This window comes from Neoarius graeffei, chromosome 8 (genome assembly GCF_027579695.1).
Source record: "Neoarius graeffei isolate fNeoGra1 chromosome 8, fNeoGra1.pri, whole genome shotgun sequence".
NCBI classification, from domain to species: Eukaryota; Metazoa; Chordata; class Actinopteri; order Siluriformes; family Ariidae; genus Neoarius; species Neoarius graeffei.
Genome location: NC_083576.1, coordinates 35355142 through 35368970, shown reverse-complemented (window position 1 = coordinate 35368970; position 13829 = coordinate 35355142). Strand labels below are relative to the sequence as shown.

Below are 13829 nucleotides of genomic sequence, written 5' to 3'. Positions count from 1 at the left end.
TTGCTTGAAATGCTAATTAAAATTGCACTGTTAATGATCATAAGCATTCCGGCACATAACTGTCAGTGACTGGCAAAATTAACTCACCTTCTTCCCTCTTTCTTTTTCTCTCACTTGTTGACTTTCCAGAGCTGAGTTTGGTTTGTTTTAGTGTAGTAGACTTCTTCATCTTATGTCAATTTTCAGATTCCACGACTAATTGACAAACTGACTGGCTGCGGAGTCGGACCTTGATGAGAACACTTCTCAACTCTTGTATATCCCGTGGTGCTTAGCTGACTAATATGAAATGTTTCCAATGTCGGATATTTCAGCTTCGTTTAAAAATGATTGTGGACTTTATTTTTAGACAAACAAATGAGAACAGGGGGATGCAAGCTGAATTTAGAATTTTCCACCGATCAAAGTCAGAACGATTTTCATCATGTATTAATTTCACATTTCTGAGTGAAAAAAAAAAATACCGTGGGAAAAAAATGCCGAGGACATGACCTCGGTGTCCTCAATGGTAGTTACGGCCCTGGCTGGGGGCCGTTTTGTCCCAGGAAGTGGAGGATCGCCCAATACTGTATATCAGTCGTAAGCTGTCGGTGCGTGAGGGGCGCTAGAGCACGATTGAGAAGGAGTGCCTGGTGATTAAGTGGGTGGTCCTCGCCCTCCATTATTACCTGCTGGGATGCACCCTCTGTTCGGACCACGCCCCCCTCCAGTGGCTCCACCGCATGAAGGATGCCAACTCGCAGATCACCCGTTGGTATCTGGCACTCCAACCCTTTAGCTTCAAGGTGATCCACAGGCCGGGGGCGCAGATGGTCGTGGCGGACTTCCTCTCCCGTCAAGGGGGGGGAGTCGGTTGCAGGCCGGACGGCCGCCCGGCCTGAGTCGGGTGGTGAGGGTATGTGGCAGCGGGGGCATGGTCAAGCATCGGTCTGTGACTGGAGGGCAGAATCACTACACCTGTCGTTAATTAATGTGTTTGTGTGTCTTCCCAGTGACCGCGCCCTATTTAAGGAGAGAGAGCGAGAGCAGAGGGAGCTCTCTCCCCACCCAGATGACTGATGTGTGTGCATGTGTCTGAGTGTATGAAAGAGAAAATATATAAGCTGAAAAGCTAAATAAAAAGAGTTTTGTGAACTCAGTTCTGGCCTGCCGTCCTTCTGTGCTCCACCCACCTATACGAACTGTTACAATATATATAATCTCTTTCTAAATGCATTTAATTTTTTATATGCTAGGAATTTAATTCTGGTTTAATTTTATTTATTGCAAAAGGATTTCAAATACTCTATAAGCATTCCATTCTGTTATGAATCAGAAAAAAATTATGCAAGTCACAGCACTTTTATTTTTAAAGTACTTCATCTACTTCAACAATGTTATACAAAGATCAATACATAACAGTTGTAAAAGTCACTTAATTCCACAGGGTGTCGATAATGGTGGACACCAGTGAAAGTGATCACTATTATGGACACCTCACGTGACATTTCAAACACACGTTTAGATACAAAATGGGGACTATCAAATGAAAAACTAAGAAACAAAGTAGATTTTGACAAGGATATCATGAAATATCTGTGAAGTTGATAAGTGAAAACATTTCCACGATCTTTCCACCATGCTTAGCTGTGATGATAACATTTGGGTTTTCCTCAACTTGCTGATTGTGCTAAAAAAATTCCATCTCAGGTAACGAGCTGTGTCATCAGACGACAAGATCAGAATGGGGCTTCTGGTTGATTAATTAACCAATAATAACTGTTGTAACTGAAACTCACCTTTGTAAAATTGTTTTTTATTGGTAAATCTGAAAAGGTGTCGATAACTGTAGCCTCCGCTCTACTATTTCATTAGTTTCTGAGGAGAAAACCTGCAATCATTACAAGAGAGAAAACAATACCCCACTTATCCTACCTTGTCTGATCTGAGGGTAAGAAATAATATTGATTGAATTGGGCTGAAGTAATAATTTTTATTGACTGTGACATTAACAAATGCAGTTTTGTGTGGACCTGGTGACTTCTTGAGAAAAACTGTAGCTTGTGTACAGTATCATACTTAATGTATTCATTTAATAAGGTGTGTTTGCCTAAGTGCCCCCTAGATGGCAGTATTACAGCTCAAATGACACCCTGTTGAATTTCAAGTAGTTTGGGGGATTTTGGTGCTCTGCAAGCCAGTGATTTCTATATAAACTGGGTAAGTTCCTTTCTGATTCATGGCGACATTTTTGGTGCAGCCAATGAGCATTTTTTTTAATTATTTTTTAAGTAATGGTGTTGTGAATTATATTTGACATTTTCACAGTGATGGCGGACCGTGGAGCCTCTCAATAGTTCCAGGAAGTTAGCAGCTGTCAGGAATGATGGTGGAGGCAGATGGAAATGCAGAAAAGTTTTTATTAAAAACCATGCAGTCAAACAATCAAAATCAGTCGGCAAAATAGGTAACAGTAGACAGGCAAGGGTTGAGTGAGGCACAGACAAAAGGTGAAGTCCAAAACAGAATTGAAGCCGAGAGCCAGTATGACAAGATGAACATACGGCTTGGTAAGGGTCACTGTGACCTCAATACTTTGCGCAGTGTGTGTGTTTGTGTGTCTCTTTTTATGCGCATGCTGATTACATTTCAAATTAGTAACATGTGTGTGCAATGATCAATTGTCCCAAAGGCGCACGAGCTCCAGCAGGTGAAGGCATGACAGCAGCAACACAGTAGTCATCAGTGGCGGCTGGTTACTATGGGGCGCTGGGGTGCCACCCCATTTCCAATGATCCTGATGAGAAAGACAAATTGATATTGAACATAAATTAATGAAGAAAAAGTATTTATTAAGTCAAAATTGTTTACTTATCCTACTTCACCCTGTATCCATCTAATTATTTTAACCCATTTATAAACTGTATTTATTTAAATTTGATGTGAACACCTACACTTCCTGTATACTTATGCCCACTGGGGTGCTGGCCAAACAAGTGGACCCATGGAGAAAAAAATTCTGTTATTTATTTACAGAAACATCCTTTCATATGGCATACACTGGAAGAAAAATAAAAGAGAGCCAATAAAGGCCCCCCCCCCCCCCTTTTTTGGTACCAGCCACCACTGGTAGTAGTGGATTCTGCCCCATTAAGTTAATATATTTAGTGAACGTTAACAGGTAACGGATTAGGCTAATAAAGATTTTGACCTTTTGCCATGATGTAAGATTTAATTTTTGACATTAGATTCCATTACTAGGTTCACTGTCCTGCTTTTCACTTCATGTAAGAATAAACATTTCTTTATTCTCTGATTCCTATTCCTTGGTTCGAGTTTCAGTTATTATTATTATTATTATTATTTTGAGTATTTAAAATGATATAATTTCAACAAAAAACATTCACTAGTGGTGTATAGATACATCTGTAGATATGCTGGGACACATCAGTGATGTTTCCTGAGATCAGGTGTTTTGGGTCATTCAACATCAGACACCCTCACTCAGATGACCCAGCCAGGGATGATCAGACCCCAGCTTGTGTCCCAGCAGCATTGACTCATGTTTCGGACCTTTTTATCCAGATCCACCTAGAGGTCCTCTCTGCAGCCTCTTTGGTGGATTTGATGGCTCTCCTGTTTGCAGCTCCTGTGATGCTGAACAGGGTGTAGGTCTTGCATAGGGAGCAGGCAACAAAGCCTCGACATCCCACTTCTATGGGCTCACAGTGAGCTTTCCAGCCACTCCTTTGGCACTGCTCTACCAGCTCATGGTACTTGAGCTGCTTGCACTCATTGGCCTCTTCCATGCAGTCCTTCCAGGGATTGTCAACTCAACTCAGAGGAACTGCTTAGAAGAAACCAATGCTAACACCATGTCTGGCCTCAAGGAGGTTGGTGTCACATGGTCTAGGAACTTAAGCTGCCTGCCAAGATCAACTTGCAGCTACCAGTCTGATGCTGATGAGAGCAGGCTGGCTCATGTTATAGGCCGTGGTTATGGCTTCTCTCCAGCTCTCACAAAGGAGCTTTTCCTCTGACTATGGGTGTGCTTGTTGTTGCTCACTGCTCTGGATATGGCCTCAGTCACTGAATTCTGCTCATATTGCCAGTGGTAGCACCTTAGGATGTACTTCAGTGTACCCTTTCCAGGGCAGTGAGAATATGTTGGTAACCAGGGTTCCCCCTGGGTTCCAAAATATATTCTATATTTTTTCCTTGAAAAATTAAGTCCAATAAGTATTCTTACATTTTTTCTTAGTTTGTATTTTTTCTTAGTTACTGACTTATCAAAGTGGATTTAATGCAGGTTTATACTAACCAAACTGGCACAATTCAAATATTTGTACAGATACAGGCCTCTCCATTACATATAAAATTTGGGTTCCACTCAAGCCTCAAATAAGAAAGACTTCATTTGGGGCACCCTTTGCACCATCAAGCTAAAATAAATCTCTTTAGTTTGAGCTTACTTAAGATTATTTTTGTATGGAATTATTCAAAAGAGGTATTAGGACTCCTTTACTCTTTACTTCAACAGAGGACTTGATTTACAATTGAACAGAGTCGAGAAGAATCTTGGAACAACCAACAGTGAAGGAATCTGAATTTTCCATCGATTTATGAACCGAACACAGAATGACACTGTTTTTCATCATACTTTAGTTAACCCATGGGTGTTTCTATTCTAGCTATTGAAAAGACCAGGGGCTAAGTCAGATTTTCCTGGGGCTTGTATTTTTTGAAGGGAGATTGGCATCGATATGTTGGCAAGCTTATATCTAACTTTACAAGAAAGATCACCCACACACACTTAAAGGTTATGTCATCTTTATGACTGATTTTTGCACTGCTCTTTTTAAATGTATGTAGTTTAACTAAATTTCTGTCTCCTTATTATTAAATTATCATCAATACTCAATGTTTCAGGAAAGTGAGGCATGTGCAAACTGATTTAAATATCACTAGCAAAATTTATCAGATGAATACATTATATCATTTCTCACTCACATATCTCTCCTTTAAGACCATAAAAACCCAAATATATATATCAGTGGCAGCTGGTAGTCTTTCAAACAGGGGAGGCTGGTCGGTTACGATATTTCCAGATTTTAAAAGAAAAAACATCAATTTTGCCCATACTCTTGCCTCTGATCTGGCTGATTGTTGGCAGGGTCACAAACTGTGAAATAACAGGTTCTTTTGGCCCATTAGCCTACTGTCCAATATACATGATGGTGGTGTTGTTTTTTTTTTTATATTTTAACATTTTATATTTTAAAATTGTGGCATGTTGTTTAAAAATTGACCTCAGCTGTGTTTTTGTTTAAAAATGTTTTCCAAATTGTAGCGGTGTTTAATTCATATCCAGAAAAACATATATTGCAATATAATATACTCAGCATAAACATTTTAAATAGATTCTATATTTTTGGTCCATCCATGACATATTACTAAAGTAGCCTATTTACTGTTATTGATGTGGGTCACTTGCTGTTAGCCAATTCACTTTCTCGTACCAGGAGAGCTGAAAGGAACGAGTATTATTCCCTACCTTTTTCACCAAGTCAATTTGAGGCGTTGGTCTACCCTGCTCTTTAATTTTAATTTTTTCCTTGAAAGGAAGACTGGCAAATGGCTTCACCAAAATTAAATCAGCAATGCTTGGCATCCGTGCGCAGCTTTCTTGCTAGCTGACTAGCCCCCTCAAGTTCAAGTTCAGTCACTCAAATAAACGAAATTTCTGGAACTAAGATAGCAAACTTGACAACACTATATTTACACTTTATTTACAATGAAAATATATACAAACTAAAAAAGCTGGTAGAAACCGTATGTAATGAATGAAATCGAAATGTAAGCTGATCTCTTACAATACACCACAGCACTTGCGAATCCACATGGGACTGAACTGATGTTGCCAGATACTGCTGACGTTATCCAGCCCAAAATATGTTCAAAACCCGCCAAAATGCACTTAAAACCGCCCAATCTGGCAACACTGTACCGCTGCCTGTCTATAGTTGAAACGAGCTGTCAATCAAAGAAAATATCCGGCCGCTTTCACCAATCACCAGTCTCCTCGCGGAAACTGCCATGTCCCTCCCATGTGAGGCTGGGAGTCCGTGGGCGGGCATTTTCGCAGTATTTGTCCAATAACCGTCTTGCATTTTGAGATTGACAAGCACATAGCTCCCAATCCACTGAGGCTGGGCTGCATTGCACTGTCATGAGGGGGAAAAACTCACGCGCACATTAGGCAAACTGGGGAAAGTTATAACGGAATGATTTCGCACTGTAGTTGGGTTGAGTACATATATTTCTATGATTCTGTATCTGAAATAGCAATGTTATAAGGTCGGCTATAACATAAGCCTAGCGCAATTCATCCTACACGATGTTCGTCATTTTTAGAGGAGGCTGAGCCTCCCTCGTTGTCTTAGAGCAATCGCCTGTGAGATAGATTTTTTTTTTTTTTATATATATATATATATATATATATATATATATATATATATATATATATATATATATATATATATATGCACATGCGGCACAGTGGTGTAGTGGTTAGCACTGTCGCCTCACAGCAAGAAGGTCCTGGGTTCGACCCCAGTGGCCGACGAGGGCCTTTCTGTGTGGAGTTTGAATGTTCTCCCCATGTCTGTATGGGTTTCCTCCAGGTGCTCTGGTTTCCCCCAAATACATGCAGGTTAGGGTGATTGGTGGCTCTAAAATTGACTGTAGGTGTGAATGGTTATTTGTCTTTATGTGTCAACCCTGTGATGACCTGGCAACTTGTCCAGGGTGTACCCTGCCTCTCACCCATAGTCAGCTGTGATAGGCTCCAGCTTGCCTGCGACCCTACACAGGATAAGCGGCTACAGATAATGGGTGGATTATATATGTATAATATTCAATATCCCAGATAACATCCAAGTAAGTTGTTTTCTATTAATTGCTTACTTTTTTGAGGGCAAAAATACCCAGGGGATATAGCCCTGTGTGATGGGGCCTAAAAATGCCACTGCATTAGCCACAGGAGCTCAACATGCCGTGCCACCCGAAACATGGAGCCCTTCAGTCACTTGCCAGCTGACAGCACTTTCACTTTGGTGTTGTTTTTTTTTTTAAACAGACCCCTGTATTACTGACACTGATGTGCCCAGGGACAGTAGAGGCTCTGAGTGTGCCTTCCCTGTGCCTGTTTTGGCCCTTAAATCATCTTCAGTGCTCTGCAGATGTAACAGCTGATCTTTCTCTCCAGGGTCTCGACTATAGACATTGTCCTCTCATACACCAACAGAATCAGAGGAATTGGGGCAAGATGCCGTGTTGGTATATCCATGCCTTGAACCTGCTAGTTAAACCAGACTTGTCTATTGTGGACAGCCAAGCTTCTTGATGGTTGACTGGATAGATTCTGTGTCCCTAAGGCTACATTTAAAGATCTTGTATTGGCTCATGACTGGTTTCTCAGTGATGGGGGAGGCCATGACCTAATGGTTAGAGAAGCAGCTTTGGGACCAAAAGGTCACTGGTTTGAGTCCCTGGACCAGCAGAAATGGCTGAAGTGCCCTTGAGCAAGGCACCTAACCACCGACTCCTCTCCAGGCTGCTCTGGGTGTGTTGTATGTCGCTCTGGATGAATGTCTGCTAAATGCCTGTAATGTGATTTAATGATAGATGGTATAGAAATGCCATCCACAAAGGTCACCACTTCTCCTCTCTTCAGGACCATAGACCTGGATTTCATTGGTTTAATGCTCATTCTTGCCCAGGAGCTGAGCTTTACCAGGCCCTGAAGGATCTGCTGCCAGGCACTGATGTAGTGGTGACTGTCAGGTCATCTGTATAGGCTCTGATGGGGGGGCTGCTGGATACCAGACTTGGACATGGGGCCTCTGCGCTCTGTCTCAGCTGCCTTGACCACCATATTCATGGCAAGAATGAAGAGAATAACTGAGAGTGTACAGCCAGTTATGATCCCTTTCTCAAGCCAGTGCCAGTCAGATGTTGAGCTCCCAGAAGTGACTAAGCCTGAAGTTCCCGTAGTAGTTCAGGATGACGTCCTTGATGGTTTTGGTTATGTGGTTGTAATGTTTCCCTGATAGTGGTGGATGATGAAGAACAGGCAGGCAGGATCAGGTTTACTTTTTTGGTTTTATTTAACTACAACTCAACCAAAACAAACTTTTCCATGGACTTTAAAATGTTGCATGCTGATGCACGGGCATGATTTCAGCCAGGGGCAGACCAACCACTTTCTGCTCCTCTCTCTCTTTTATATCTTCTGCTTGTCACTGCACACAAACACAGCACATTAATTCACCACAAGTGCTTCCACTTTGCTATTCGCCTTCCCTGGCTTCACTCTCCATTCACAAACTGGCCCTTGACCACGGCCCCACCGCCACATACTTCCACCATCTGACTCAGGCCAGGGAGCCATCCGACCTGCAGCTGACTCCCCCCACCAGGAGAGGTAGTCTTCCACCACCATCTGTGCCCCTGGCCTGTGGACCACCTCAAACTTAAAAGGTTGCAGAGCCAGATACCAACAGGTGATCTGGGCATCCTTCATGTGGTGGAGCCACTGGAGTGGGGCGCGATCTGAGCAGGTAATGATGGAGGGTAAGGACCGCCCATTTGATGGCCAAGCACTCCTTCTTAATGGTGCTGTACTTCATCTCCCACATGGAGAACTCGCGGCTGATGCACAGCAAGGGGCACTCCTCTCCTTCCACTGTTAGGGACAAAATGGCCTCCAGCCCTCTGTCTGACATGTCAGTCTGCAAAACAAAAGGGAGAGAGAAGTCAGGGGAGTACAGAGGGCTACCGCGTGACGTCACCGTACCGCGAGATTTTGTTAGGGCGCCATATTGGAAGACCTCAAGTACATACATACATACGTACTCAGTGCAGATTAAATGAAATTTATTTTTAATTTACTACTTATCTGTTTTTATTTATATATCTTTGAATTATTTGGACATGGGGAAAACTATATTTAAAATCCAAAGAGGGTTGGAGGGAGGAAAATTAAAACAAAAGAAAGAAATGAAATATATAACATAAATGTGATAAAATTTAAGGATGTTTTTATTCAGTAAACATTTAAAAAAATGTTCTACAACACTCTAGCCTAGTGACTTACCAGTAACAAAATGGTCTGAACATATTCTGTACTGTTGTAGATTTGAAGTATTCAGATCTGCTCTGCATAAAGCAGCTAAATACTCTCTCTGTCTCCTGGCAGAAAGCTCCTTGCTTTGCTCCCCTTGTGTCTCAATCACAGCTGGTATTCTGTAGAAAGACTTCTTTTCACCTTTCCCATCAGCTTTGTTAGAACACCCTAACACAGCACAAAAGTTTACCATTGTAGGTTGTTTGATGAACCAAGTGCATGAAATTCTAACGAAAACACCCTAGTCATTAGACACACTAAATGTGTCAGTGGCTGGCTGTAATAAACGCAGCCAAGGGACAAAACCATCAATCAGAGTCAGTTTCTCAACATATCGCTTCCTTTCAGCAGGCTTCAGGGTTTTGAAATAATCTGCCATGTCCACAGATCATGCACAGACTTATCCATTATATCCACAGTTTTTTGCCAAGTCTCACACAGGTTTCTTTCAAGTCTACTGTTGGGCCAATAAATCATAAATAAAACAGCTCAGATTTGTTTAAGTCGTTTGCCACTCCACTTTATTCTCGTGGGTTCACATACCGCTGCCGTTATTTCCCCCTAATCACGAGTTTGTTGGTCTTCCAATATGGCGCAGGGCTTGTTTACTTCCAGTTTCGGGTGACATCAGTGCAAGGGGTCTATAAAGGGGAGTGTGTGATGTCACAAACCAGATGGCTGCTTGAGAGAGTGACTCCTTGTCTTTTGACCATTTTTACATACTTAAATTAAACCATTGTCCCCTATGGTTCACTAAATTAGTTTGTAATACCGCCATGACCCATAATCAACACAGAGGAAGACAGGCGAAACCACAGGAGGAAGAAAAGTCCAAGTATTTCGAAGATGACAACAGAGCTCCTCCAGTGGAATTAGCCTCGACTGATGCTAACAATGTTCCACCCAGCGAACAGACTCCCGATAGTGACATTAACGTCACCATTATCACTGAACTTCGAAAATTTCGACAAGAGGTTAACGAAACACTTGACAAGCTCTCCGAACAAATGACGAGTTTAGACCAGACTGTTTGAGGGCTAGGGGGCCGAGTTTCAGAGGCAGAAGATCATGTGAGTACTCTGGAAGACAGGCACAACCGACATGCACAGCTGGTCTCCTTTCTCTTGCGAGGGAGGCTAGGTGCAAGGTGCAAGGCCTTGGAAAATGCGCAACGACGGGACAATCTGAGAATTTACGGGATTAAAGAAGGTTCTGAAGGTGATATAGTTAAGTGGATCGAAGAATTTTTCCATAAACTCCTGAAATTGCCAGCCGAGTTTGAGTTAGAAACTTGGTCATGAAACTATGGTCATGAGCTTTGGGTAATGACCGAAAGAACAAGATCACGGATACAAGCGGCTGAAATGAGTTTCCTTTGCAGGGTGGCTGGGCGATCCCTTAGAGATAGGGTGAGAAGCACAATCACTCGGGAGGAGCTTGGAGTAGAGCCGCTGCTCCTCCACATCGAGCGGAATCAGCTAAGGTGACTTGGGCATCTCTTTCGGATGCCTCCTGGATGCCTCCCTGGGGAGGTGTTCCAGGCATGTCCCCCCGGGAGGAGGCCCTGGGGAAGACCCAGGACATGCTGAAGGGACTATGGTGGTGTTTACATTAGACCGTATCTGTCTCATTTTCGTTGCGGATGCACTGTCCGTTCACATTAAAACGCCGGGAAACGGGAATCCGCCAGGGCCCACGTATTCAACCCAGTTCGTGTCTGATCCGGTGCTGTGTAAACATTGAGGATACGAGGAAATGCAGTGCTGAGCTCTAGCTGACGTCGTCATTGGACAACATCACTGTGACATCCACCTTCCTGATTCGCTGGCGTTGGGATCTCACACACAGCGGCTCAGTCCCAAATCACTGCTCGTGCGCTTCACTCGCGCGCTCTGTGAGCTGCTCAGGGCCGGAGTGCGCACCCTCCAGAGGGCACTCGCTGTTCAGGGCGGAGTGATTTGGAGCGCAGGAGGAAGCGCTGAGCCGCACTGACGTTTATTTACACATTTCAACCTCCTTCAGGTGCTTAAACTCAGTGAGAACATGAACATCACAGCCAGGTGTGTTTATCTGATGGAGAAGGTGTTCGCTTGCCATCCTTCCACTTGCAAGTGGTGAGTGACTTGCGCATGCCCGATATGCACTGGGATCATGTGATGTGCCGTCTAATTAGTCATGTGATTAGCGTATCCATGTATTGGCATTGCTGTGTGCACACGAATCGTGTATTGGCGTTGCTGTGTGTACGCGAATCGTTTTAAAAACGTTAATCTGATGATCCGCTGATACGGTCTAATGTAAACACCACCTAAGTCTCTTGGCTGGCCTGGGAACGCCTCGGTGTTCTTCCTGAGGAGCTGGCCGAGGTGTTTGGGAAGAGGGAAGTTTGGGCTTCCATGCTCAGACTACTGCCTCTGCGACCCGGCTTTGGATAAGCGGATGAAGATGAGATGAGATGAGTTTGAGTTAAGATTAGAATGTGCACATAGGTCCCTACAGCGAAAGCCCACTGATCCAGCTGCAAGCCCTAGGTCTTTTGTGCTAAAATTTAACAGTTTCAAGACCAAGCAGTTCATACTTCAGAAGGCATGGCAGGAGAAGAATTTGACATACAAAGGAGAGCTAATCACGATGAATCACGACTATTCACCCTCGTTACAGAGGAAAAGAAGGGAGTACGCAGACATCAAGCAACAACTGAAAGCCAAGCAGATCAAATTCCAGAGTCCATACTCCACAATGCTGAAGGTCTTCATGAATGGAGAAACTTTAATCTTCAACTCTGCATGGGAAGTGGCTGACAGCCTGCACCATCTGGGAATCAACACAGCGCTATCCAAAGAGGAACGTCTGGAGAAAGACCTGCATCACGTGGGATGGAATGTATCTGGCATGATGAGTAGCCATGCACAGGTCGATCGTAACCTACTTCAAGTCATGGAAGGATTTCTTGGCGGACTTGGTGAGACCGTTTTAAATAGAGTAAAGTGCTGTCATGATCCGCCCCGGACTTCCACTCCAGAGATTTACTATCTCCCAGTTCAGCGCAATCCGGGATGGGACTTCCATCTTGTTGGCATTCACTTCCTGGTCTGCTCTGCTGTGTATAAATAGGACATTCTCAGAAGGGGACTTTGCCAGAATGTCTTGTCTGTTTCTCATATCATCTCTGTGCCATTTTTTGCTTCCTGATTTTTGCTCTCTGTTTTGCCTCGTCTTAGCCACAGTTTTTTGTACTCACGTTTTTGTCATTTTTTCTTATTTTTTGCACTATGGTTATTCTGTCCTCAACGTGTGTATGCATCTATACACGAATTGACAGATAGCGAACAAACTTCCAAGAGAAAGTCAGAGGCTGGAGTAAAATTGAAATGTCTTTACTGTTGTCATCATTCTCTTGAACAGATTTCTTTGTAAAACTGAAATTATACAAAACAATAATTACTAAATGTAATTTAAGTAACATAATATATGCCCAACATGAAATGATTCAGGTAACAGCTACAATATTACAAATGTCACATTCCAGTGATGTGTTAATAGCTGTATATGGCTTGCAAATAATGTACACCAAATTCACCAGTTTACACAAACACAGGAGAAGTGCTTACATATATGCAACCGAAAACAATCAAATGACTATTAAACTGAGAAGCTGTATTTGCTCATAGCTTGTTAACATTAGTAGTCTCAGCATATACTGCATATAAACTGGGTATTCAAATGTAACACGCTAAAAATACACCATATAGCACTTATATGTTGTTATAGTTAGTTGTAAATTGCAAATGTACTCACAAGCGATGCTTTCCTGGACACAAATGAGGGATGGAAAGTAAGATAGCTGTGGCTGCACTCTGGTCACATGTAATTTGTCAACTACAGGGTTTCCCTCTTTGTTTTCCCTGGGCTATGACTTGACTGCATCACATGACTAAAACAACCAATGAAAAGAAACAGCTAGTAGAAATTAAGAAAGAGAGTGTGTTACCCATAAACAACCACCAGGTGGAGAAATACCCAACTAAATACAAAGTTATACAAAGCATGACAATGGTTGTTGTCTGAACTATTTTTCATGTTTTTTCATGTTAGCACTTTGTCTTTGTCTACCTCATTGTTGTCTTGGATTATTTTTGCTATTTTTGTTTGTTGACTCTTTTTTATGCCTCCGCCACTGTAAGGTGCAGGAGGCATCATGCTTTTGGGTTGTCCGTCTGTCCGTCCATGTGTCCGTGCATGCGTCCGTGCGCGCGTCCGTCCTGAAACCTCCGTCCGTGCATGCGTGCGTCTGTGCATGCGTCCTTCCAGAAACCTTGTGAATGCGATATCTCAAAGGCTAATGAAAGGAATTTCACCAAACTTTCACCATTTGTGCGCTTTGGGATAAACATAAACTGATTACATTTTGAGATCAAAAGGTCTAAGGTCAAGGTTACTGTGAGGTCAAATGTCTGTCCGAGAACATTGTGAACACAATATCTCCAAGGCAAATCAAAGGAATTTCACCAAACTTTCACCATTTGTGCATTTGGGGACAAAGATAAACTGATTAGATTTGGAGATCAAAAGGTCTAAGGTCAAGGTCACTGTGAGGTCAAATGTCTGTCCGAAAACCTTGTGAACACAATATCTCCAAGGCTAATACAAGTAATTTCACCAG

At 42.7% G+C, this 13829-nt stretch overlaps 1 long non-coding RNA gene across 1 annotated transcript; it reads right to left on the bottom strand.

Annotated features, from left to right (window-relative positions):
• Nucleotides 1-2381: 2381 nt before the first annotated feature.
• On the bottom strand, nt 2382-13053 carry LOC132890099 (uncharacterized). Its single transcript, XR_009655154.1, has 3 exons — nt 12965-13053; nt 6946-8771; nt 2382-2776 (listed from the first exon to the last, which is right to left on the bottom strand). It is a non-coding gene; the product is annotated as an uncharacterized LOC132890099 (long non-coding RNA).
• Nucleotides 13054-13829: the final 776 nt, after the last annotated feature.